Source organism: Odocoileus virginianus, chromosome 34, assembly GCF_023699985.2.
Source record: "Odocoileus virginianus isolate 20LAN1187 ecotype Illinois chromosome 34, Ovbor_1.2, whole genome shotgun sequence".
In the NCBI taxonomy this organism is placed as follows: Eukaryota; Metazoa; Chordata; class Mammalia; order Artiodactyla; family Cervidae; genus Odocoileus; species Odocoileus virginianus.
In genome coordinates this window covers 10,294,198-10,321,852 of record NC_069707.1, presented here as the reverse complement: position 1 = coordinate 10,321,852, position 27,655 = coordinate 10,294,198, and the positions used below count along the sequence as shown (strand labels likewise).

General features: G+C 42.2%; 1 long non-coding RNA gene across 1 annotated transcript in view; it reads left to right on the top strand.

Annotated features, from left to right (window-relative positions):
• The first annotated feature begins 1,580 nt into the window (after positions 1-1,580).
• LOC110149867 (uncharacterized) overlaps positions 1,581-27,655 on the top strand; it is a 54,737-nt gene continuing 28,662 nt past the window's right edge. The window contains exon 1 of the long non-coding RNA XR_002317551.2: positions 1,581-2,010. This is a non-coding gene — a long non-coding RNA (uncharacterized lncRNA). The remainder of the gene's footprint in view (positions 2,011-27,655) is intronic.

The following is a 27,655-nucleotide window of genomic DNA, read 5'->3' as shown; positions in this document are numbered from 1 at the left end:
AGAGTTATTCTTTCCATCTCTTATGAAAAAGCTTACATAATAGTTTTGTAAAGTGTTTTTTCATGTCTTCAATATAAATTACAAATTCCCTCTCAAGATAGTCTTGCATATCTCAGACCTGATTAAGTAGATGAGCAAGAGTAATAATCTTAGATAATAATCAAGATAATCTTAATAATTTGTAGTTTGCATTTTTGTTAGTAAAACTTAGCTTTGGTACTTCTTAAACAAAGAAGAATCATGGAGTCTGGGAAGGAACTAGCAGGAAATGTACAAAAGTTAAATCTTAGCATTTTATTAATACTTGTCTCACCAATAAGGCATTAATAGCAATATCTGCTTCATGTGATTTTGTCAGGACTAACTAATATCACATATATGTTACACTTATTTTATAATGCTATGTTTTATATACATTATGTGTATATATATATATATATATATATATATATACACACATACACATACATTAGAGAAAGAGGCTCACTGCATAACAGGCAGTGAGCACATGATTACTATTGTCCCCCTCCCCACTTTTTCATCACTACTTCTTTGAAATAATAACATGGAATTTTTCATCAGAGGGCCATGAAAATTCGCGATCCTATAGGCACCTACTAACACCCAACCCCTATCTCCACTTCAGACTCCTGTCTGAACCTCAGCTCTCCAACCTTGCAAGGACTCAGAGAATTGTAGGCAGGGGTACTTAATAAATATTTGTTGATGATGAACCAATATCTGCCATATCACAGCAGCTCTAATAGATCTGCCTCACTCACAAAAACAAGGGCTGAAGAATGTAGAATAACAGTCCGAGGCTCTGACAGCCCATCTCTGGATTTCAATTGGATCACCCTCCACACATTTCTTCCATGATTGCGCCTGCACACCCATCTTGCGGTGGTTCTCCGAGTATCCTTTTGGGATCTGCCCCAGTTCCCAATGCACAGTCAGCGTCTGCTTGCTTTCGTGGCCCATTTCGTACCCCCCATTCTAGTTCTACCTCAGACTTCTTGCAGCATTTGATTCCGGTGTTGCCCTCTATCCTCAAACCCGCAACCCCAGGTAAAACACCCACCTCCTACTCCCCTCACCCTCCCCCGCTCTCCCACCCCGCCGCTGGGAAGGAAAACCAGATACTCAGACACTTCAGGACTGGTGTGGTCCAACCAAGTAATACACACAATAACTTCTAGAAAGATCGAATGCAAGAGTATCCCGGATGTACCAGATCAAGGTTATCCTCTCAGGGGCAAAGGGCTGGGGTCAGCACATGGAAGTCAAAGTCACCAGTGGTTAAGTGAAGAGCTGGCACTCGAGGCCAAGCACCAAAGATGGACCCAAACCAGCAGGTGTCTTTAATCAAAGCTACATAACATGCTTTCAGCCAAAGATGTGGCCCCCAGTCGACCCAAAGGTTTACCTTAGTCACTGAAGACGAGATGATTCCCCGAAGCTCAAGTACCCCTGCAGGTGGCAAGGAAGGAAACAGCACAAGAAGACCACGAGACTGGAGACAGCGTGAGAACATCATGCGAGAAGACCATGCAGAGAAAACCACGCGAGAAGATCGTGCAGCTGGAAACAGAGCAGCTGGTGGTAGCGCGTGAGGCTGACGGCGGGAAACTGGGCCCAGAAGGCCGAGACCTGAGGTGCTTGTGGCGGACGAGAGCCTGGGCGCCGAGTGCCTCGCCGGGTGTCTGTTAACGGGCATAAGGCCATAGATAGAGAAACAAAGAGAGAGCACGGCCGGGTCTCTTCAAAGCCTCCGGCCGACGAAAGGATTGGTTCAGAACTGAAGGCCGTGACGAAGCTATCGCTTCTCGGGTCCACGGGTCGGACGCTGAACAGGCACCAGACAACGTCTCGCGTTCAGGTCAGGCTTCGGCAGGTCGCGTGGCCCTCCCGGAATGGCTCCCACGAACGGGCCCAGCGTCCAGCTGTCGAACGAAGCAAGGTCGGACGAACTTGAGAAACCTAGGAGCCCTGGGATTTCTGCCAGAGCAGGTGAGGAGAGGATGCTGAGGGCGGATAGGGAGAATCCAGAGAGCCTCCATAGCCCCTCTCCCACCCCCAGGATGTCAGGGCAGTGGTCAGGCAGGTCTGGCTGAACCACAGGACCGCGGGGCTGGCCGCTCCAGGCTTTTCCAGATCTGGACTGGCACGGAATACCTCAGCACCAAATCAGGCCCAAAACATGATCAGAGGCGATGGATGAAGTGGGTCAGTCCCCAGCACACCAGGCTTGCTGGAGGCCATGAAGCTCACTTAAAAGGACCCATTCTTGTTTTCCCCTCTTAGGCTGTTCACACCCAGCAAGAACGGTGCTAAATAAGTGCTTTCAGGTGCCCTGTTCCTGGAGCAGATCCTAATAGCTGTGTGATTTTGCTGGCCCAGACTTGGTCATTGCATGGTGGCCCTCTCCGCAGGTGGTACGCAGCTCAGTGCAGGTTTCCTTGGCTCTTTTATTCTTTTCTTGACTCAGTGAGCATCTGCCACTGGGTTTTTCACCTAGATGGGTGATGGCCACTATTTGTTCAGTTAGCCCATCTCCTGGGCTTTGACAGTACAAAACTTGCATCTAGCCTTTTTAACTAAAGTTAGATTCAGTTTGTGTTTTGGCTCTTAAGATTTTGACAGGTTGGCTGCCCTTGCTTGACCTTCTCTCTCTGCAAATACAAGGTCTATTGGAAATCTGGAGTTGTCACTTTTTTCCCCTGGGCAATCAACTGTACAATCACACGGAATGATTGCTATTGTCATTACTGTAACTCTGGGGACACAGACACCATATAACTCTGCCGAGTTTAAAAAGGGGGTGGGGGGGTGGGAAACAAACTCATAACTCAAGAAGCTACCAGGGTTTCAAGTGTGGCCTTCAGGAGCCCAGGACTGCTGAGCCACTAACATCCGAAACGCTTGGATCTGAAGAGACATAATGTGTATTGGCATTATCAGCAAAGCGCTTGAGCTGACTCTGTTTTCATATTCCTTAGCCCAAATTCCTTTGAAAATGAAAGTAAAAATAAAGCAATACTCCTCATCTTTTCCTCCAGACCTTGGAGTCTGGATTAAAGAAAATTTGCTGATTTTGCTGACCTTCACAAAGGTGCCACGGGGGTGAGGAGAGGGAATTGTTGCATCAGGGGCTGGTGTGGGTCCTAATAGCTGAGCTTAGCTTGTGCTTTAGATATTTTCTTTCAAACTTGCCTTTTTGCTGTTGCAGCTGGGCTTGTCAGTTTTCAGTACTAATGGGTTGTGATGGGGTGTCAGGGGAAGTCAACAATCAATGCTTCGGGGAAAAAAAATTGGGGCGGGTGGGAGCATCACTGCTGACATGGCCAGGAACGGAAGTTCAGTGGTCTTCTTTTGTAGAAAAAATAGACAAGAAATCCTGTGCTGTGTTTTGCTTTTAAGATTAGTATAGATTTTTATTCTTTGATGACTGGGCTGCCTGCTCTTCCCCACCTTAAACTTGTCTATCAAAAACATACATTTTGGGTTTTAAATAACCACTTTACAATATAGTTAAAATTGTAATTCATGTTGCGGGTTGTAGTTATTTCTTGCAGGGAGATCAAACAAGATAAGGAAATGTCTACTGAAAAAGAAGCATGAGAAAAATAGTGTGAAATGGCTGGGGCTACCTTGTAAAAGAGGGCTCTTTTAGGAAAAACTCATTTTGGCCCCAATGTTGTGTGACATGAGAATGCCATTACAGTAACACTCAGCATGATGATGCTAATGTAAAAATATCAATGCCTCACTGCAGTTTGCATCCGGGGCTAGATATAGCATTGAAAATGTTTTCTTACTAATAATTCAGTAGAACCCTATTATGACACTGATGTCAGAATGCAAGAAAAATATTTCCTTCATAGGTTGCTTTATTTGAGTCATATATCAGGGAATATGCATGGGAAGTGATTTGATGAACAATCAAGTGTAATATAATCTATGATAGCCAAGAACTTTCTAAACGAGGGTTTACTGTACTTTTTTACATAAATTATATTTATGCCAAAAATCCCAAAGTGCTTATCAAGTGAAAATATTCCAAGTTGATGTTACATAATACATGAAAGCCTAAGTTTTGTGTGATTCAGAGTAAAACTCAGCGTCACACCCTGATTTATTCACCTTGTAAATCCAATTCGGCAAGTCCCAGGTCTTCTTAAATTTCCTTTAAGTCCCTCTGTATTCATCTTTCTTTTTAGAATTGAAAAATTTAGTTACAGGGGAAAATGTGGAAAGTTTCTGAAGTTGTAGTGAAATGAACCTCTGCTAATCCCATATCCCTGCCCTGTATTATGTTTTCTTCCTTCACCATACTTCACAATCTTACCCAGCCCAATTATTATTTTCAACTTCAGCCTTTCTGTATTATCAGGAATTTAAATAAGCATATAGTAGTTTAATAATCAGACAAATAACACACCTAGTTTAATCCTTAAAAAATTATATTATCCACCGGGAAGGAGTAGATGTACTTTTTATATTCCTCATATGATTACAACTGAAAAGTCTGAACAGCAATATATATAGTCTAGTAAATATGTAGTTATTATTAATATAGTCATTATATATTGTTTATTCATTTATTATATAAATACTATATATATCATATATTCATTTATTATATAAATATATTTATATATAATTATATCATTTATATTTACTTATACTATATGTAATATTTTTATTTTATTTATATAATAATTATATGTAATATATATAACACATAAAAAATGAATAAACAATATAAATGGCAACCCATTCCAATATTCTTACCTGGGAAATCCCATGACAGAGGAGCCTGGCAGGCTGCAGGCCACAGGGTTGCAAGAATCAGACAAAATTTGGCGACTAAACTACCATCACATATCAAATGTACATATGTAAACCAAACTCAGAGACTCTGAAAAGTGGAGGGAAGGAGACAGACTTGACTTAGGACCTTGAGACTTGAGAATCCAGACCATGGTGAATTCCCTGGGTTTTATTTTTGTCTCACATATTACAGACTTGAAACTAGAAAAGGTGGCAACCCTGAAATGCCAATAGATGCTAACCAGAAAAGTCCCAACAAAAGCGTGCCCTCTCTAGCCAAAGGACCATGAAGCAGCCAGCTTAACAAGACAGAAAACATTTAAACAATGACCTCTCTATTCCACTCAAACACCATAGGTAAAACTGTGGCCCCATTCACACCAGCAAAGGTTGAGTGGGAGCCTAGACCTCCACCTTCAAGAGGCTGTAAGAAGGAATCCAGTGCTCTCATTAGGGAGCAATCAGGGAAGACCAAATGAGGAGTCAGGACATTCATCCCCACCAACTGATAATCAGATTCCCCACCACTTTGCCCATGAAGTGGTGTCGGTAGAAATCACGTGGGGAACCAGAACTCCCACTTCTGCCCAACAGTATTGAGGCAATGCACCCAACTTCCCTTGCCACAGCAGTGCAGAAAAAACCAGCAAACACCAAAAGTTTAAATATTTATGTCCAGAATCTCATAGCATAATAGAAATATGCCCAGCTTTCAATTGAAAATAACCCTTCATCCAAAAAATCAGGATGATCTCAAATTGAATGAAAAGGACAATCTATAAATGTTAACACCGAGATGACAGATGTGTTGAATTATCTGACAGCGATTTTAAAGCAGCCATGACAAAAGTGCTTCAACAAGCAATTATAGTCATGCTTGAAAAAATAAAAAACCTCAACAGACATAACAAAGGAATACAACTCTACATACACGGATTTAAAAACTTAGACCACTTCTGAAAAAAAAAAAAAAAACAGTCACAATTCACCCAAAATTAGTTTTGGCCCAGATGATTTCATTAAAGAATTATGCTAGACATTTGAATAAGAATTAACACCAATTTTACATAATCTCTTCCAGAAAATAGAAGAGGAGGGAACACTTCTCAGTTTATCTTATGAAACTATTGTTACCCTAATACTAAAATGAGAGAAAAAAAAAAGCAGTACCACAAAAGAAAGCTGTAGTGTATCCAGTAGTATCCTTCATGAAAATAGATCTAAAAATCCTTAATAAAATACTAATAAATAAATCTCTGCAATATATTTTAAAATTGCATATACCATGACCAAGTGGGGTTTATGTTAGGAATGCAAGGCTGGTTCAATATTCAAAAGTCAGTCAATGTAATCCATCATATTAAACTAAAGAAGAAAAGTCACATAATTGTATCAATGCAGAAAAATATTTTGAACATATTCAACACCCATTGATGATAGAATATCTTAGGGAAAAACATCCTATTCATTCTTCTATGACCAAATAAACTCCTTTACTTACTGGTATAATCTCAGGCAAATATTTACTCTTTCTAATTAACCTCTCATCTGAAAAAAGGGGGAGCAGAAATGATATCTAACTCACTGAGTTGTGTGAATTATTATTATATACACTAATTATACTGACACTAATTATTAGTAATTAGAAGCAAGCTTGTTAAGTAATGTTCAATGAAATGGCTTCTTTCCTGGTTTTGCATACTCTCAGCATCAGAACCAAGGCTTCAAAGTTGGATAAGACCCTCTTAGTTCAAGTATCTACCTACTATAGTACCTAAAGTTCAGTTCAGTCGCTCAGTCATCTCTGACTCTTTGTGACCCCAGAGACTACAGTACACCAGGCTTCCCTGTCCATCACCAACTCCCAGAGCTTGCCCAAACTCATGTCCATCAACTCAGTGATGCCATCCAACCACCTCAGTCCCTGTCATCCCCTTCTCCTACCTTCAGTCTTTGCCAGCATCAGGGTCTTATACCTAAAAGTATAATACCTAAAAGTTCTCTTTAATTCAGAACATTATAGGCATAGCTCAGAGAGATTATAGGTATAGTTCTAGACTAAAACAATAAAGCAAATGTCACAGTAAAGCAAGCCACATGAATTTTTTGGTATATAATGTATACACTATGTTATTGATGTTGTTTAGTCACTCAGTTGTGTCTGACTGTTTTGCTCCCAGTGGACTGTAGCCCACCAGGCTCCTCTGTCCATGGGATTTCCCAGGCAAGAATACTGGAGTGGGATGCCATTTCCTTCTCCAGGGGATCTTCCTGACCCAGGGATCAAACCTGCATCTCCTGCATTGGCAGGCAGATTCTTTAACACTGAGCCACCCAGAAATCCTATTTACACTACACTGTAGTCTATAAAGTGTGCAATAACATTGTGTCCAACAAAAGCCAGTGTGCATACCTTAATTTAGAAATACTTTATTGCTGAGAAAAAAATGCTAATCCTCATCTGACAATGCAGGATTGCCACAAACCTTCAGTTTGTTAAAAAACACAGTATCTATGAGACACAGTAAAGCTAAACATGACAAAACAAGGTATGCCTGTATATACAGCACAGAAATATAAATTGTGATTAAAGCAAAAATAAAATGAGTATCATGCATATTTTACTATTCAGCTAATTTAGACAATATTATATAAAATAAACTAGAAATGCTTTATAGTAATGCTCTTATATAAACTTCTAATCACTCCTTAATAAATGATTGTTGAAACCTTTAACCAATACAGATAATAATAATAATAAAAAACAATGATTAATATAAAAGGATCTCTCCTTGTCCACATTTCCCTTTTAATTGTATTTTCCAAACTCTGCTAATCCTCTGCTATGTATCCAATACAGTTCCTTTCCCATGTTAAGTTGTTCAGGGGTAGACTCTTCCTTGTCTCATTGCCTTATTCCTATTTGCAGAAAATTCTTAGTCTTTGCAGATTAGCTTATTACATGTGTATTTATATACTGATTAACAATGCCACCTCTCCACAGCTTGGACTATCCTTCAATATATTAGATTGGTGCAAACATAATTATGGTTTTAAACCATGAATTTTAAATCATTATGACTAGGCTTAAGCACATCTTTATTAATCAAAATAGGAACCATTATAATCAACAGATTTTTGCCAACGAGAATTAAGTTTGCTTATTCCTATAGCATTAAAATCTATGCTTCAGGAACTCAATGAACTCTTGGAAAGTATTTTCTGCATCCTGATGGTTGTAGAAACTTTTTCCCTGCAAAAAGTTGTTGAAATGCTTGAGGAAGTAGTAGTCAGTTGGTGAGAGATCAGGTAAATATGGTGGATGAGGCAAAACTTCCTAGCCCAGTTCGTTCAACTTTTGAAACATTGGTTGTGCGACATGCAGTCAGGCATTGTCATGGAGAAGAACTGGGCCCTTTCTGTTGACCAATGCCAGCTGCGGGCATTGCAGTTTTTGGTGCATGTCAGCGATTTGCTGAGTGTACTTCTCAGATGTAATGGTTTCTCTGGGACTCAGAAAGCTGCAGTGGATCAGAGCAGCAGCAGACCACCAAACAGTGACCATGTCCTTTTTTTTTTTTTTCCTGGTGCAAATTTGGCTTTGAGAAGTGCTTCAGAGCTTCTTCTCTGTCCAACCACTGAGCTGGTCGTTGCCAGTTGTTGTACACAATCCACTTTTTGTTGCACGTCAGAATCTGATTGAGAAATAGTTTATCACTGTTGTATAGAATACGAGAAAATGACACCTCAAAATGATTATTTTTTTTTAATTGCAGTCAGCTTGTGAGGCACCCACGTACTGAACTTTTTCTCCTTTCCAGTTTGCTTCAAATGCCAAATGACCATAGAATGGTTGACATTGAGTTCTTTGGCAACTTCTTATGTAGTTGTAAGTGGATCAGCTTCAGTGATGATTCTCAATTGTTGTTGTCAACTTCCAGTGGCAGGCCACTGCACTCCACTCTGGCCCTAACTGCTCCACAATGGTGCAGCCTTAAGAGGAGCTGATTTTCCAGCTGTGGCAGAAAGAGAACCTCTTTGTTTGGGGTCCAAGCTGAAAATGGAATCCATTGCCCCAGTTGAACAGCAATGTCCATATCTTGCATTATGTGTATTTTGATTAAATTTCTTTCCCAGTTGCAGGAGATCAGAAGATTTACTATTTAATCATTTTGAGCTTGCTGCTGCTAAGTCGTTTTAGTTGTGTCCAACTCTGTGCAACCCCATAGATGGCAGCCCACCAGGCTACTCTGTCCCTGGGATTCTCCAGGCAAGAATACTGGAGTGGGTTGCCATTTCCTTCTCCCATTTTGAGCTTATCATTGTGCAAACCATAAATGCTCAAAAAATATTGAATAAATAATCTCTATTGGCACCACAGGCCAAGCTGGCCTAAAAGGACACACACACACTCCAAACACATGAAAATGCTGGATAAACTGTTTTTTTTTTAATGCATAGCCAAACTCAAAACCAAGGAAAGGAAATCCCCAGATGTCAGATATGAAGAACAACTCAAAGAAAATGGAATGAGTGGGAACTGAAGCCAAACATGTGACAGGATACAGCCTCATAGTCTGGGGACTTGGATTTTAATTCCTGCCTTGGAACAGGAGACAAAACCTTGGGTTCAGGCAAGGCAGGGAGCAAAAACTAAGTTCCTGTATAAAACTAGGAGTCATGACACTTTGCCTGGATTGTGACAATGAATTTAGAAACTCAGCACATCACTTTAGGGGTTCAGCGAAGAAGACTGCCATCAGCTTAGGGCAATTGGTGGGAAAGTACTCTTAGGAAGCTGAAACCAGGGACCTTCTTCTATACAAATCTGCACTGTTTCCGTAGTGAGAGAATCACAAATGAGAAATTCATCCAAACACTAGTACGACAATTCCATTTCTTGGTATTTGTCCTAAGGTATTGCAAACAGAGTCCTGAAAGGATAACTGTACACCCATATTCATGGCAGCCATTATTCACAATAACCAAAATGTGGAAGCAATCTAGATGTCCATCAGCAGATGAATGGATAAACAAAATATGGTATATACCTACAAAGAATATTAGTCAGCTTTTTAAAAGGAAGGAAATTCTGCCATATGCTACAGTAGGGATGAAACTGGAGGACATTATGCTAAGTAAAATAAGCCAATCATAAAAAGACATATACTGTTAATTTGTCAGTGGATGTATAGGTTGCTTCTATGTCCTGGCTGTTGTAAATAGAGCTGCAGTGAACATTGGGGTAAGTCAGTCTTTCTGAATTATGGTTTCCTCAGGGCTTCCCTGGTGGCTCAGAGGTTAAAGTGTCTGCCTCCAATGCGGGAGACCTGGGTTCAATCCCTGGGTCGGGAAGATCCCCTGGAGAAGGAAATGGCAACCCACTCCAGTATTCTTGCCTGGAGAATGCCATGGACGGAGAAGCCTGGTGGGCTACGGTCCACAGGGTCACAAAGAGTCGGACACGACTGAGTGACTTCACTTCAGGATATATGCCCAGTAGTGGGATTGCTGGGGCATATGGTAGTTTTATTCCTAGTTTTTTAAGCAATCTCCATACTATTCTCCATACTGTGACTATATTAGATTACATTCCCACCAGCAGTGCAAGAAGGTTCTTTTTTCTCTACATTTATTTATTGTTTATTGTTTGTAGATTTATTGTTTGTAGATTTTTTGACGGTGGCCATTCTGATTGGTGTGAGGTGATAACTCATAGGAGTTTTGATTTGCGTTTCTCTAATTAGGAGCCGTGTTGAGCATCTTCTCATGTGTTTGTTGGCCATCTGTATGTCGTCTTTGGAGAAATGTCTGCTTAGGTCCTCCACCCATTTTTTTATTGCGGTGTTTGTTTTTCTGATATCTAGCTGCATTGAGCTGCTTGTATATTTTGGAGATTAATCCATTGTCCCTAACTGTCTTTCCCACCACCCTTACCCCTGGTAACCATAAGTTTGTTCTGTAAGTCTGTGAGTCTGTTTTGTAAATAAGTTCATATGTTTCATTTTTTTAATTCCACGTAGAAGAGGTACTATGTGATACTTCTCTTTCTCTGTTTGACTGCACTCAGTATGAGAATCTCTAGGTCCACCCTAGAGATTGCTGCAGATGGCATTATTTCATTATTTTTTAATGGCTGAGTAAAATTCCATTGCCTATGTATATACCACATCTTCTTTATCACCTCCTCTATCAATGGCCATTTAGGTTCATTTTCAGGTAGTGAGGCTTTGTTCTAAGGACAGGCACTGTTCTAAGGCCTAGAGACACAATTATGAATAAGATGGGCACTGTTCTTCCTCTGATTCTTGCAGTCTCATAGTTTGTTGTTTAGAAGACAATAATTAGGCATAAACATAATAATTTCAGACATTTTGATAAGCATAATGAAAAAATAATACAGAATAATAACATAAGGAGTAATGGGGAGTCAGCGGGGCCACCTAAGATGGCATATCCAGAAAAGGTCTTTCTAAAGAGGCGGCATTTAACCAGAGCATGGACTGAAGAGGCGGCGTTTAACCAGAGCGTGGACTGAAGAGGCGGCGTTTAACCAGAGCGTGGACTGAAGAGGCGGCGTTTAACCAGAGCGTGGACTGAAGAGGCGGCGTTTAACCAGAGCGTGGACTGAAGAGGCGGCGTTTAACCAGAGCGTGGACTGAAGAGGCGGCGTTTAACCAGAGCGTGGACTGAAGAGGCGGCGTTTAACCAGAGCAGGGACTGAAGAGGCGGCGTTTAACCAGAGCATGGACAAGAAGGCAGCAGCCACACCAAGATCTGGGAGGAGAGTAATCTAAGGACAGACAGGCTCTGAGACAAGGAAGGAGCAAAAGCCTCTCGTGTCATTTAGGATGGACTTGATAGCAAGAAAGACCAAGACTGTTTCCTGTCAAATGCAGCAGATAAGATGCCATGGTAGATATACCTGGTCATTTGCATTGCCAGAGTGCCATTGGTCCACTTAAAGTTCAAATTGTAACTGAGTTCCAGGATACAGTCTTTCGGGAGAATCAAAGCCAGGCCTTGAGCTTCAGCCGGAATTATACTGCCAAGGATAAACATAGAAATGTATTCTCCCAGAAGTCCATGGCTATCTTTTATACTTCATATTGCCCCTGTCCTAGTGAACAATGAATTGAGTATACACCATACACTAAACTCCTGTGATCCCTCAAGTGCCATCCATTTTCTAAAGCAAAGGTGGCAGTCTTTTTCTGACAGTACCTAGTTCAGGTTTTGAAGATCATACCATCCCTATTATAGTTGCTCAACTCTGCCACTGTGGCACAAAAGACACCAGAGATAATACATAGACAAACAAGGTGCCTGTGTTTAATAACACCGCATTTATAAAAACAGGCAGTATTTTGCCAACCCCTGTTCTAAAACAGTGATCCCCAAAGTGGATTGAATCCACTTGAGCCTTCAGGTATGTAGAGAAGTATCACAATTTTTGTTTTTATCACCAAAAAAAAAGAGCCAGTAAGAAATTATTAATATTTAATATCAGATGACATTTGGTGTCCACATTTAATCCAGTGTCAGAGCATAAGAGGTCACATACAGAGGCACAGAACTGAAAGGAAAAGCTCAGTTGGTAAAGAACCCACCTGCAATGCAGGAGACGCTGGTTCAGTTCCTGGATCAAGAAGATCTGCTGGAGAAGGGATAGGATACCCACTCCAGTATTCTTGGACTTTCCATGTGGCTCAGCTGGTAAAGAATCTTCCTGCAATGCGGAAGACCTATGTTCCATCCCTGGGTTAGGAAGATCCCCTAGGGAAAGGAAAGGCTACTCACTCCAGTAATCTGGCCTAGAGAATTCCATGGACTGTATAGTCCATGGAGTTGCAAAGAGTCAGACACGACTTAGCACCTTTCATGTGGAGACAAAGGGTCTGAGGAGCCTGAAAATGAAATAAAATCCTTTCCTGTTGTTAGTTTCTATTTTCAGTAATCATTTGTCAGGGCATCTATCTAGTGGTTGGTAAATAGTATCAGAGTATAGTTACCAGTTTGACTGCCTTATGAGAAGTGGCAGAAAATGATGTGATTTTGAGGGGAAGTAAATGTAAAACTCACATTGGGCGAGGTGAGGTGTTAATTGTAGCGAGCATTTGGCCTGTTATTGAAGGAAGACAATAGAATATTTAGAATCAAGGACAGATTTCACTTTTAAAAGTCAATGGCTATTTGATCCATGTAAAGATTTAAAGCAATGAATACCTAATAAAATAGGGAAGACTGAAGCAGGGGAAATTTTATCCTTTACTGTAAAAAAAAAAAATGTCTTGTTTTTTAAAGGGAGAAGGAATGTAGAGATTTTGTAGGAAGGAGGGAGGGAGGCAGGCAGGCAGGCAGGGAGGGACATTGTCAACATCCACCACCGTGAGCTGCCAGCTCCTTATCCTGCTCACTTCTCCATTTGCTGCTACCTTTCATTGAAACTCTGTTTACAGGATGAAACACCACAAGAACAAATACACTGCAGTCCTTTGCTAGTGGGACCCTCACTGTGGAAGCGCAACCAACACCTAGATCATAGACTTCGGGGAACCCTATTCCCATGAATCTGTTCATACCCAGTTAGCCACTGTGGACCAGTGCAGAATGTCCCAACAAAACTGTTCCTCCAGAAGCCTTCTTACCGTAGCTGGACACCTCCACACACAGTGCAGAGTGTGTGTGTTATAGTGCGCATTGTGCAGCTGCATGTTGGCACCGACATGCCTGCCTAACTGAAAGAGGTCTTAAGTCAGTACTATTAAGGATTACAGTCTAGGCCATTAACAACGTAACTAAGTCCTTGTTTTGAGCCAAACACTCTGCATAAGTGATTTAATATATTATGTCATTTCATCCTCACAGCAGCCCTAGGAAGTAGATATTTCTACTATTCCTGATTTTACAGAAGAAACCAAGGCTCAAGTAATTACCACAGGCCAAATAAATGACAGAGGCAAAGTTTGACTCCAGAGACTGCCTTCTCAAATACTATACCAGTGGTTCTTAAGTGTTAATATATGCAAGAATCATATAAAATACTGCTTAAAATGCAGATTCCTAGACCTCCAAAGATTCTGACTCAGCAGGTCCTATGTTTGCCCTGGGAATCTGTTTTTTTCTTCATAAAATACCCCAGGTGATTCTAATTTGAGTAGTTGGTAGCTTTGGGAGACACATGTTGTACTATCATTGTATTACATCCCTTAAATTGGTATTCTACTATGACTAAATAAATTGAACTGTATCTCAGAGTTAGCAGTTTATAAGTAACTGTCCTCTCTGATGTTACGAATTAAGGGAGAAGCATGCGTGCACATGTTCAGACTTTAAAAACTGAAAAACCAGAGGATATGGTTTACGTTACAAAATTAATATTCAGTTTACAAAAAGATTCTTTGCAGTGAGAAATTTCCAAAACAAGGTGCTACATACATAGCACTGCCTGTAAACAAAACCATTTAAAACAAAAAAAAAAAAAAAGCACTGCCTATTGAACAAAACGGTTGGCCACTAAAACTGAAAAAAAAAAAAAAAGGCATAATTCCCAATGCATAGAAAAACAGACTGCTGAATGCAATTTTTTAACCATTTGACTTTTGTCTACCCTGTATTTTTCTTAAACTTCTAATGTTTATACCACTAATCTGCTCTTGAGGGTGAGTTGACAACAAGGCAAACAAACATGGACCAAAAATCATTAAAGAAAAGACTCAGAAAGAACTAATTGTGTCACCTTTGACAGCCTGCTCTTCTTTGAGGATTTTATGCTCATGATTTTATATTGTACTTATATGGCAATATAAAAGGAGGTAGTTCATACCTCCTGCTGGTAAAATTGTGCCTGGATCATAGGATATTACTGAATATGTCTCCTTATCATGGGTTTGTACTGGAAAGCATTTCGAGACTTCCAGGTACCCTGCCACCTGAATGAGATTGTGAACAACTGGCCTAATTCCTGTCAACATGATTCTGTTTACACCATTCAATTATATACTTTTCAGGATCACATTTATTATGTAATAGAAAATGTGAAAGAAAGCCTTCTCTCATTGTTAGTTATTAGTAAAATTGTTGTTCTCATAGTTATTTTCCCATTGCAAAGCAGCAGTGACACAACCCAGGAAGGCCACTTCCCTTAGGGAGGTGGAGAGGGGGACTGCTGCCCTGCGCTGCTGCGTGTCACCACCTCTGCTCTGCAGAACAAGGACATCTCTCAGCAACAAAAGGACAGTTAATGGGAGGAGCCCAGCAGGAGAGCGGAGAGGAGGTGGGGATTGCTGGAAACAAAACCAGACCTCTGCTCCTGGCTGTTGAGAGTGAATGGAATGCAGAGGCTCCAGTGATGACTAAATGCAGATTCTAGTTGGAAGTTAAGAAAACTGAACTTCACTTCTGGAGAGGTTGACTTCAACCACCAATTGTGCATCAAGGCCAGTAGTCTGTGAAATGGCTCAGGAATGAGGACTGGACATTAAGTGAAAAGAGCAAAATTCCTCCAAGAGGGCAAAGGCAGATGAATGCAGGGCTGAATAAAGCCCAGTGTGACCTCCATCATGTGGATGGAGAGGGGCCATCCCTCAGAGCCATAGTGCCCACTCCTTTTCCGCTCCCGTGGAGCCCTGTGCGTGTCCGACTCTGCTTTCCCCTCCCTGTGGGTGAATTACACATCGCTCCTCATCTTTCATCCTGTGCATCTCAGACCAGCAAGTCCAGAAAGATGCTGGGTGATCTGAATGGGCTTTTAGATGCCTTGACTTGATGAAGCCCATATTCACCTCGGACATGCCTGAGTGACTGCACTGAAGAACGCCTCACAAAGCAGCCAGCCTGCTGGTGGGAAGTGCCACAGGACAGACTGCACGTGCAGCTGAGGGGATATGGGTAGTGCAGGTTGGATCAAAAGAGGAAGGAAGCTCTCCTGAGGAGCATTCAGTTTGAAGTGGCAGAAGACAGTGGACAAGTGTTTGAGGAAAGGTTCTGGAGGAGAAGGGAGAGAAGCTGCCCCACTCTCATGCTTCCATGGATTTATAACCCTCCCCTGATCAGCTTGGATGGCACCGCCCGGGCATGAGTAAACTATGTTAAATTGTGTTGGAGAAAATTATTTGTCAAAGTCTTTAAAGTGTTCTACGCACATGTGCCAATTTCATCTCTATTGCACTATGGTTGTGGTTATGACTGCTGTAATTCCTCACTTAGAATAAGGATGGCTCACGTTTATTGGACACTTTCTATGTGCCGCATATCATGCTAACATCACATACATTATTTCATCTAATTCTCACATCAGCCCAACAAAGGGAGGCACTGCAATCTCTCTTTCACAGATAAAGAAGTTAAAACTGAAGAAGGTAAAGTGACTTGCACTAACTCAGAATAAGCAATCCTGGGGAGCCCAGTTGCTGTACGGACCTTAGGGACACCCTGTTTTATAAGCACAGCATAACCAGCACATATAAAAATTCCTCCCAAATCACTGAGATGAGCTGACATCATTCTCGTGGAAGCTATTCATGAAAACAGGTGTTTAACACATTTCAGAAAGATTGCTATTCAGAATGATGAAAACAAACTAAATTTGGGTGCTCAAAGAAGTGGAGTTCAGTCAGCTGGAAAATAGAGTTATGGGGAACAGCTCATCCCTGATGATACTGGATAAATGAAGTGTTACCATTTAGTAACAGGAGGAGGAGGAGCAGCACAAAGGCGATTAATAATATTAGTCAAGCTGCAGTGGTTGGACAGACTGGGACAGGAGAGAAAGGAGAATTAGGGGAACGTCTGGGAATTTATCTGTGAAATCTCCTCAGAGGTCCCGTGCTTTCCCACCACCATCACCTATTGCTCAAGTGTAATGATGTGTCCAGGTAACGTGTTTATTTCTTACAACAAACACTAGGCTCTTCTCTCATTTCAAACGCCTGGCCTCTGGGTTCCTCTGTACTTTGGCGCTGGCAGCATTAGAGAATATATATGTGCTGCAGCCCTTGTGCACGGTACAAGGCTATAGTGAAAGCAAACGGATTCTCCTCATCTGGTATATTGATGCCATGCAGCAGAAAGCCAATAAGAGCATGACCTTGTTCCACACACAAATGCATTCTTTTAACGGCTTTTCCTCTAAGGCAGCAAGTCTGCACTGGCAGGGAGAACAGAATGAATTTTCCTTTTAAGAAACGTAAGATGGTACTCGTTTTCCACAGCTTTTTTTTTTTCTTTTTTGCCTTTTATTTTCTTCGTTTCATAACATACACGTGTTAAAGCGTATCCCTTTTTGCATATAACGATGTTGACTAAGCCATCTTGCTGAAGGGTCTTTCTCCTCAGGCTGCTGGTTTGGTTCTAGCTGGTGCTGGAAATGGACCCCAGCCGCAGAGATTAATGCCAACTCAGATTCTTATCACTCACATTAAAGACACCATATTTCTGCCTGTATTCCTATCTGACCTCTTGACTATATTAGACTTGTGGATGTATGGATGGACAGAAAAACAAATAATAAGATGCTGCAGGTCAATAACTGCTTTCAAACCAGTGTTATAATTAAGAAAGCACAGGTTTGATTCTCCTGCTCCTACGTAACTCCTCTTTGAGGTTGTGCAAAGTTGAGATTGATTTATGCCACAGCACACCATGAATAAAGCTTTCAAAGTAAAGTGTAGCCACAAATGTTGTGTTTAGTTTACATATATATTAATAGGTACTTAAGAGTACATGTGACTGTCCCCATACAGCCTAGGAGCTAGCATCTCAGCATTCTGCATTCTGCACTTCCCAGATACCTACTATGTGCTGGGAGCTCATCATTCAAAGACGAATAATAGAAAAGAAAAGAAAAAAAAAACCTGTAACCAAAGGGGCAGTGCCACGAAATAAGGATTCAAGAATACTATTTTAAAGACTGTTTCCACATTGTTCGTGTTTCAAACTGAAAACCACCCCTTTTTCCCCCTCTGCGCATGAATCAGTCAAGAACAAAAGGAAATATTTCTGCTTTTTTTCCTTTCTTTCCAAGCACCTTGGGAAGAGCCAGGCATGGAGCCAAAAAGGAGGGAGATGTTACTAAGGGAAAAAACCATCCTGTTTGACTTTGATGGGAAAAAGAAAGAAGCAACTGCATCATGTATGGAGGCTTGAATGATGTATATAGGAAAAGAGTGTTTTTATGGATAACTGCCATGGGCAAAACAGCAGATCTAATCAAAAGCACTACACATGTGGATGTTCCCCGCCTCTGGGAGAAGGGAACTCTTACAATGGGCTGGGTTTCTAAGTTTTTCTTCTTCAATTCAGCAAAGGGTAGACAGCCTTACAATGCATAAAATATTCCTCACAGCCTCACTAACCTCCAGAAAAAAAAAAAAAAAAAAGACGACTCATCACTAAGACAAACCATTAATTCCAAATTAATTCTAAACTAATAAAATTCTCTTATCTCCATCACACAGGTGAGTTGTGGTGTGAATATCCATGCTGTTCCATACATGTGAGCAGCCACGAGTTGTCACTGCTATCCTCTCTCCCAGCCAAGGAGCATAGAAGTGAGTCTTGGCTTTGGGAAACAAAAAACGCTAAGATAAATTATCCCCTCATCTCTTTACCCTCCCTGCCATTCCCTCCTTTTATTTTCCATTTGAAGCTGATTATGCCTAGATAAGCCCACCCAGGAAATAAGCAGTAGCAGGCTTCCCAGGTTCAGTGGTAAAGAATCTGACTGTCAACACAGGAGTTGGGGGTTCAGTCCCTGGGTGGGGAAGATCCCCTGGAGGAGGAAATGGCAACCCACTCCAGTATTCTTTCCTGGAAAATCCTATGGACTGAGGAATCTGGCGGGCTACAGTCCATGAGGTCGCAGAGTTGGACACAGGAGGCCGCCGCAGTTCTCGCCTCTAGAGGGCGCTGTACACTCCAGTCTCAGGAAGCCTAAGGAAGGCCACCGGCGCAGTGTCTGCTCTTCACATCGTTTCTGGGAAGTGTAAGCAGTGAACAAAGCTGAACAGGCAGGAGTGGGAGAGGGAGTTAGGAGTGGAGGCAGGACAGAGGCGGAAGGAGGAGCAGAGCTCTCCTGGAAGTGCTCCACTCTTCTCCAGTGGCAGAAGGTGATTGTGCTAATTGGCTCCATGCTCTGCCCTATGTGATGGAAAAATAATAGCAATGAAAGCAAGATGAAACCAGAAAGCAGGAGACTCTATATGATCAAACACAGCCCTGCCCAAGAAGAATTCTGGGTATTGGAAGGTCAGATAAAAGATACCAAATCCATCAGGAAACTTCTTTACCAGACTCAGAGATGGATGTGTTTTAAAACGGATCCATACTCATCAATTCTCTTTGACCAAATAATCTGACAACTATGGCTAATAGTGACAGTGCAGTTGCTGCATGCCAGGCAGCATGCTGTGTGTCTATATGGGTCACCTCATTCACTTCTTGCATAGGTGTTAGTACATCTTATGTATGAGGAAACAGAGACTCGGGGTGAAAACCTACCCAAGGTAACACAACCGGTAAGTAGAAAAGCTGGGATCTGCACCCAGCTCATCAGACCCCTGTGTCCACATCCCTAACTACTCTGCTGGATGGCTGCTAGATGCTATGCCTCTAGCAGTAGCAGCAGGGGGCGGTGGGGAGAGTCAAGGGCCTTCAAAATCCAAATGCTAAAATCCAACTTTATTGACCTCCATCAGTGCTGGCAAGATGGTAGAGTGAATTTGCCCTAGATTGTCTCTTCTTTCTTATTTAGCTGATGCCAAAGGGTACAGAGTATAGAACAGAAATAAGGCTGTGTGAAAAGTTAGTGAAACCCCCCTTGGAAAAATAAAAGTTAAGGCCAGGAAATCAGTCTCGAAAAACTGCACTAAGACCCAACAGCTAGGATATTCCATAGACTTTTGCCCCAGTTTGAGCCTACTGCAGACTGTGAGGATCAGCCCAGGCTGGCTCCACCTCCACTTACAAGAGCACTCAGTGTCCTGCTACCGCATCTTCACCAGTTCCTTCATGACTCCAGTCCTGTCCCTCGGGAACGAATCCCATTCCCTCAGACTCACTTGCTCCCCACTTTACTGAGAAGCTCGAGGCCCTTTTACACAAATCTTCAGTTCTTCTCTCTTCACCTTGCCAGTATGCTGTTATCTCCACTCTTCAGGTTTTTTCCTTCTCTTTTAGCAAAAGAGATGTTATTCCTCCTTTTTCCAAAGCTAACATCTCCTGCCTACTCAGTCACCTTGAATCAACAATGATCCCCTCTTGCACTTTCATCTGACCTACTCTCAGCCTCTTTCATTCTGCTTACAAGCCTCTGGTGCCTTCACATCCTAATAAATGTAATAAATTATTAAATAAAATTTTTCACACCTTTCTTTTAACCATGCCTCTGTCTCTAACAAAGCTGACACAATTTTCTGCTAGAAGAACCACCTGGACCCGTGTTAGTTATGCAGATTCCCAGGCAGTTTGCCCTGGATGGCAACCCAGCAGGTCTGACACAGGCATGGGAAGCGGTGTGATTGGGCCAGTTTGGGAAGCATCTCCCTCCAGGCTCTCCCTTCTGTGTCTGCACACACTGAACATGGGGTTACAGCTGCTTCCTGCTTCCTCGCCTCCTACTTACTCTTAAGCATACTGCAAAGCTTCCACCCTAACAATAGCTCTCCTGTGGGAATTTTGTAATGTGACAGGCCAAGTTGAACTACAAGCCCTAGAATTTCCTAACCTGCATGGCTCCAAGTGAGGTCATGACATTTGTGAGGTGGGAGTGAAGCTGCAGGCTTTTGGGCTGGCGGAAGTCGGTGGGGACCCAGGACCTGCTGGCTCATGTTGGCATGAAGTGCACTTCAGCCCAAAGCTCCTCCCTCTGCGGGGTCTGCTCCTGCAGCTTTTTTGAGGCCTGGGTCAAGCAGGTGTGCAGGTCTATGGCAAAGGGCACTACCTTCTGCAGGTCACTGGGTCATTCATCAGGATTGGACGTGATAAGAGATAGATGCAGGTTACAGATTGCCCTTGCGATTTTAGTTTGTCCTCAGGTCCCCCCGCTTGTATCCAACTTTTCTTCTCAACTTCTGGTCCCCACTAATAATTTCATTAATGACCCTGTCACAAGTAACAGGACTCTGATTGCCTGTTACATGCAATGGCAAAAGAGTCACTAACTTATCACCTGTAACAATTGTCTAATTAAGTGTCTAGAAAATAAGGCTTTGTGTGATCGAGTAGGTACTGCTATAATAAGTTTTGATGCAAATAAAGAATATAATAGAGTTTGTACTAGAGAACTTAGCAGAAGAAAATGATAAATTTGAGGCCTCTAATTTCCCAGCTTTAGGCCTGTAGGAAGGACAGTAAAACCTTTTGGAACTGCCCTAAAGGAGCTCCTGTCTCCTGGAGACAAGATTTTCAGAGGTGGGGACCCAAAGTCCAATCCTAAGGACTGCTGAATCATAAAGAAAACTGAATTCACAAACTTGCAGAATTTTTTAATGTGAAAATCATAAAAACTCAAGTTTAATTATGTTAAATTGTTACTTGTGTTTGACCAAAATAAATTTTTTTAAGAAACTAATCAAATGGGTCCCTGTTCAAACTGTGATTCTCAAACTTTTTGAATTAGAGGGACTTTTTAACATATTATGAATTTTACTCCTCACTTTTCAGTCAGCACACACATAGAAGCACATGATGGTGATTATACTTTTAGTGTCTTTTGAAGGGGAAAATAAAAAAAGGAAAGACTATCAGAGCAGGAATTGGGACCTGGAAACTTAAGATAGTTTCTGCCAAACCGTATTTGTCAGTGGAAGCAGTCTTTCCTTCTTATCTGAGTTTTCTCTTTCTGGGCTCTTCCTGTACACCTGAGGAGCCTGCGAGGGTCTTCGTGAGGCAGTGGGCTCACAGCAGATTGCTGGTTCTCCCCAGGACCTACCCACATGCCTCTCATGGTTTCTTGAGCAGACTCAAATCCTGGCCATCCTCCACAGCTAAGTACCAAGTGTGACCCAAGAGGAGGTGCAGTACGCACCCAAAAAACTGAAAGGGCTTCTGAACTTTTATCAACAGCATCCTGGAAAATGTGTTTGAGAATGAATCCTACAGGTATTGGGTCAGAGTAGAAAGAAATAATTGGATTGGGCCAAATTTTGATTCAATGTGTTAACTCAGGCAGCTGGAAGTGGCTCTAAAAGTTTGTGTCATTGGTTTCCTCAAACACAGAAACAAAAATGTCCCATACTGAATGGAGTTGAAATGCCTGAATTTCATTAGTAAACTTTAAAAGAAGACATCCAGAGGCTACAGGGGATCAGAATTGTAGAGGAGACATATTACCTAAGACACGTTCTCCCACTCCCTAACTATGCCTACTGGGAAGGTTCTGGGCTCACCCTTCAAGGCTGTGAGAAATGAGTTTGTGGGGGCACCCTGGCATCTTTGAAGACCCCTATGGTGGCCCTTCTCTACAGGTCAGGAATGACAGTGGGAATTACTGCCATCAAAGTACCAAATTCACTGGGGATAAGGAGTTCCAGGTGGCAAAGGGCTTTAATCACAGAGACTAGATTGGGCAGGTTACCGTAATGGGTAAGAGAGCTAAAGCAGTAATCGGAATAGCTGAACCACAAAAATCTTTGGCACTGACTTACTTATCTTGGTATCTATGGAACTGAAGGGAATGTATGACCTACTGGATCTGGTGACAAGTCTGACTTGAATCATCATTTGGGCAGGTTCACCAGCCCAGGGCCCCTTGAATGAGGGTTGGCTCATTCCCCCTGAGAAAGATCCCAGCTTTATTAGCTGATAATTAACTGACACATCCCCGAAAAGTCTGCTAGGACTCCTAATTGCCAAAATTCTTGACTATGGACTACAGCACTTAACACCATGGACCATCTCCCAATTGAAACTTCCAGTTCTTGGCATCTCTCCCGCAGCATATGTTTCTGCTCCTTCCTCTGAAACTCTCTCCCAGGTTGCCCTTTCCAGTCCCTGAATACGAGCATCACAATGTTTCCATCTTGGTCCCTTTTCTCATTTCCTAAAACACTTGTTTCAATAATTCCAAATACCTGTATCTCCTCTACATAGACTCCAAACTTGCCTTCCAGGTCCCAGTTTTTTCCTCAGTGCATCACCCCGGCTTTTTGGTTAGCTAAACACTAAACATCTGGATATACTGTTACCACCTTAAAATCATTCCATATCTGCTACGCACTAAACATTTGTATCCCCCCAAAATTCATTTGTTGAAGTCCTAACCTCCACTGTGGTGGTATGTGGAAGTAGGGCCTTGAAAGGTAATTAGCTCACTTGGGTGGAGCCTTCATGAATAGGATTAGTACCCTTATAAAAAGGACCCCAAGGAGCTCTGCTGCCCCTTTTCCATCACGTGAGGCTACACCAAGAAGCTGGCATTCTGCAGCTGGGCAGCAGGCTATTACCAGATCCCAACCATGATGTCACCCTAATCTTGGACTTCCAGACTCCAGAGCTATGAGAGTTAAATGTCTGTTGTTTGTATACACCTAGTCTGTGGTATTTTGTTATGGCAGCCCAAAGTGACTAAGACAATATCGTTTTTCCTTGTTTCCCTATCAGTAAAACCACAATCTTCCCAGTCAGACTTAAAACATTAGACATCCTTGACCCCACCTTCTACTTCTCTTCCCATGTCTAATCAGTGACAAAATACTAGAAATATTATTTCAGTCTCACCTGTTAACTGGAAACAACCCAAACGCAAGTCCATGTTTTCACCGGAGAAAATAAAACAGCCTTCCACTTCCGTTCTCTCTCCCAATCATCCAGCCTATTCTTTGTAATGTATGTTCTGTTTCATTGCGTCCAGTTTCACTGTTCGGACACCCTCCCCCATCCCTACTTGCCTACAAAATAAAATCCAAGCTTCAGAATTTAATATTTCCCCCCTTTAGTAACAGGCCCTGAACCTACATCTTTCATATTCCAACATTTTCAGGGCTTATACATAACCAATATTCCAACCAAACTCTACTATTCCCTGAATATGACCCACATGTTCCCAGTTCTACATCTTTATTCACAACATTCCTTCTGTCTGCCATGCCTGCCTCATCTCCACCTGTTCACTTATTCCACAAATACTATTGAACATCTCTCATGTGTAAGGCCTTATACATATCAAGGAATTACACTTACTTTGTGTCGCTTAGAATCTAGCCTGTTGAAATCCTATGACTCCCGTAAGGCTAGTTCATATCGCCACTGCCTCCATGAACTCCTCCTTGGTCTCCTGGCCAGAAGTGACCAACTGATCATTGCACTGTTTACCTCACTCATTGGTTTATCAATGCCAGATGCTAGTTATTCATTCCTCAGGGCCCTTATAATTGCTGTTCTTTCTGCCCCACGTGCTCTTCCCAGACTCCTTATAGTCAGATCCTTCACTTCATTTTCTGCTCAAATCTCACATCCTCAGGAAGTGTTCTCTAGCCCCTCTACCTAAAATATCCTCTCTACTTTATTTTTCTTACTTGAAATTATCCATACTTTAACTGTGTGTATGTGTGAGTGTGTGAGAGAGAGAGATTTGTGTACTGTACATGTATGTCTCCCTGAGTGGACTATAAGCTCTATAAGAACAGGGATATTGTGATATTATATTCCCAAAATTGTCCTTTCAAGACAGCAATCATCTTTCCCTAATCACAAAGAACACATAACTACAAAATTTAGTTTACATATTCTTTGGACCAACCAAATTCTTAGATGAGACTTCCTTTCCCCACTAATTATATCCACAATCAGAAAGGGAAACATATGTGAATTTATTCTATCCAGGTCATTGATTTTGATTTTTTTTTTTCCTGGTTATACCTAAATCAGCTGCTGCCCTCTCCCTAAGCCTAGCACTGTATCAAGTAAGAACTAGATATCTCTTGAATAAATCCCCCTCCCCAAGAAACAACCTCTTGTATATATTTTCCACTAATCAGCATCCTCCAGATGGTCTAAAATATTGATGGGGCTAACCACTGGCCACAGTTCTTTTTTAGAGCAGCGGCCTTCCACGGGGACTCCTAAAGTCCCTTCCCACACCACAGCCAGGGGACCCAGGAACTAAGAAAACAGAGAACCCTACTTAGAAGCAGAAACAAAGATGCTCAGCCCCACAATTGCCTGACTTCAAGTCAGAGCCACCCCTTGGTGTCTGATGAGCTCTAGGAGGAACGAACATTGGAAGAGTGCCTCTGTCTCCTCCCTGAGTTCTCCAGAGCCTTTATCCTTTAATTTTATGTCACTTGGAGTATTTTTTTAAACTATAAATAGAAATTTAATCTGAGAGAGGTTATTTACTTACAGTAAAGCAATAACAGGTAATATCGGTCAAATATTCAAAGTTTTTCACCCGAAATTACGGAGAGAAGAAATGTTTATTATTTCACTTTAATATTGTATTTGGCATCCTGGCCACACAGTAAAGCCAAAAATTAAAGTAACAGGTTGAACATGGAAAAAAGGACAGGGAAGGGCAGAAAGTTGGGACTTGGACCTGAAGATTTCAGAGCAAGCCACAACTTGGAGTATTTTTTAACCATCACTGATTGGACAATGGGGCTCTGTTGGAGCTTCAGTCATCCTAGGTAGCAATGATAGCTTGTTCTTCCACGATGCATCTGTCTGAGAACAGTGGATTGGGTAGCAAAGGTGTTTTGCCCATTCCTTTTCCATGGTATGATAATGAGCACCCAGCAGAAAAAGGCAAACTTGGCTGCTTTTTTTTTTTTTTTTAACATTTATGTATTTATTTCGCTGTGCCTGGCATTCAAACTCTTAGTTGCATCTTGTGGGATCCAGTTCCCTGACCAGGGATCAAACCCAGGCGCGTGCAGTCCCAGCCCCTGGAGCCCCAGGGAAGTCCCCAGCCTTGGTTTCTCTAATGCAATGGTTGGCCCTACTGAAAGACCAAACTGAGAAAGGCCCCTCATGCAGGAAAAGAAGCACCCCCTGCCTGACAGTACTGGGACACCCAGAGCACAGCATGTCAAGACAGTAGGCTCTGTCACCCAGGCCTTCATGGAGCAGCAAAGCCAGGACAGTCCCTTTATGTGACTCTGCAACGTCAGTCATTTCCAACCCCTTTGTTCATGCTTCATCAGAAAGCCCTTTGTTATGTATTTGTGGTCTCCACAGGGTGTGTGTTTCCGTGGTACACACATCTGTAACCTTCATCACCAGTGCTGGTTAGGTCCCTGGCTTCTCTAAGATTTGGTCTGTATGAGTGGCTTAATTATCTAGCCTCAATTCATTTAATTTACCACAGAATCAGCCCAATTGAGAAATTTTTTTGCAGCTCCTCTGATGTATTTCTAAAGGGAATAACAGCCTGTCACTTTTAGACAAGTCGCCTGATTTCCCTGGGCCTGTGCTCCCTCACGAATAAAATGAGGCAGGTGACTCTGACGCTGGCTGCATATTAGAATCATCTGGGGAACTTGTAAACTAACCATGGGGCCTGGACCTCTCCTTCCCAGACCAATTAAGTTAGAATCTGGGGGGAAGGAATGGAGGCCTAAGCCCTAGTATTTTTTAAAAGCTCCCCAGAGGATCTGGACGTGCAGCCAGCATTGAGGAGCAACCACCAGATTGGATGATCCCTCAAACTGCTTCAGCACCAACCTCACTTTACTCGGCAGGTCCCCATGATGCGCCATAAGCAGTGGCTTGGGTGACTGGGCGTGAGAACCATGTCTAACAATGGCTTGCTCTGGAGTGAAAGGAAGCCACAAGGTTGTTTACCGCCCAGTGATGTCCTATAGTCCAAAGAAAAGGCTGTTACCATCAAAATGGCCTCCTCAGAGGCTTATCGTGTCTGTGGGGAGGAAGAACCCAGGGTCTTCAGGATTCTCTCTGGACCTTGATCTCACCAAGCAAGGCCCAGAACAGATAGTCTGGACCCACCATGTGAGGCAGCCCTACCTCTCATAGATCACCTCACACCCTCACAGCAAAACCTCTCCTTATCTGTTCCCTCCCTGGTCTGTCTCATTCACTCATCCAACAAATATCCATTCTGTGCTGACTCTCTCATCAGGCACTGTTCTGGGCCCTGGGGATATATTTTTGAGGAGAAGTAGACAAGAAAGAAAAGAGAGCTGCATGAGGGTGAGGGGACAATCCAGGAAAAGCAGAAGGGAGCATTAAGGTGAGCTAATAAAAGGTGGTCAGGCTAGGCCTCATTGACAAGGTGAAATCTGCACAAAAATGTGAAAGATGTACACAAACAGCCCAATCAAAACATGGGCAGAAGGCCTAAATAGACATTTCTCCAGATAAGACCTATAGATGGCCAACAGGCATATGAAAAGATGCTCAGTGTCACTAATTATTAAAAAAATGAAAATCAAAACTACAATGAGGTATCACCTCATACAGTCAGAATGGCCATCATCCAAAAGTCTACAAACGGGGCTTCCCTGGTGGCTCAGTGGTAAAGGATCCACCTGCCAATGGAGGGGACACAGGTTCAATCTCTGGTCCTGAAAGATCCCGCATGCAACAGAGCACCTAAACCCATGCTCCACAGCCCAGGCGCCACAGCTACTGAGCCCATATGCCTTAAAACACTAAAAATGGAGCTACCGTGTGACTCAGCAATCTCATTCCTTGGGATATATCCAGAGAAAACTAATTTGAAAAAAAAAAATGCATCCCAGTGGTCATAGCAACCCTATTTACAATAGTCAAGACATGGAAACAACCTAAATGTCGTCAAGAGATAAATGGATAAAGATGATACACACACACACATATACAATGGAATAATATGCAGCCATAAAAA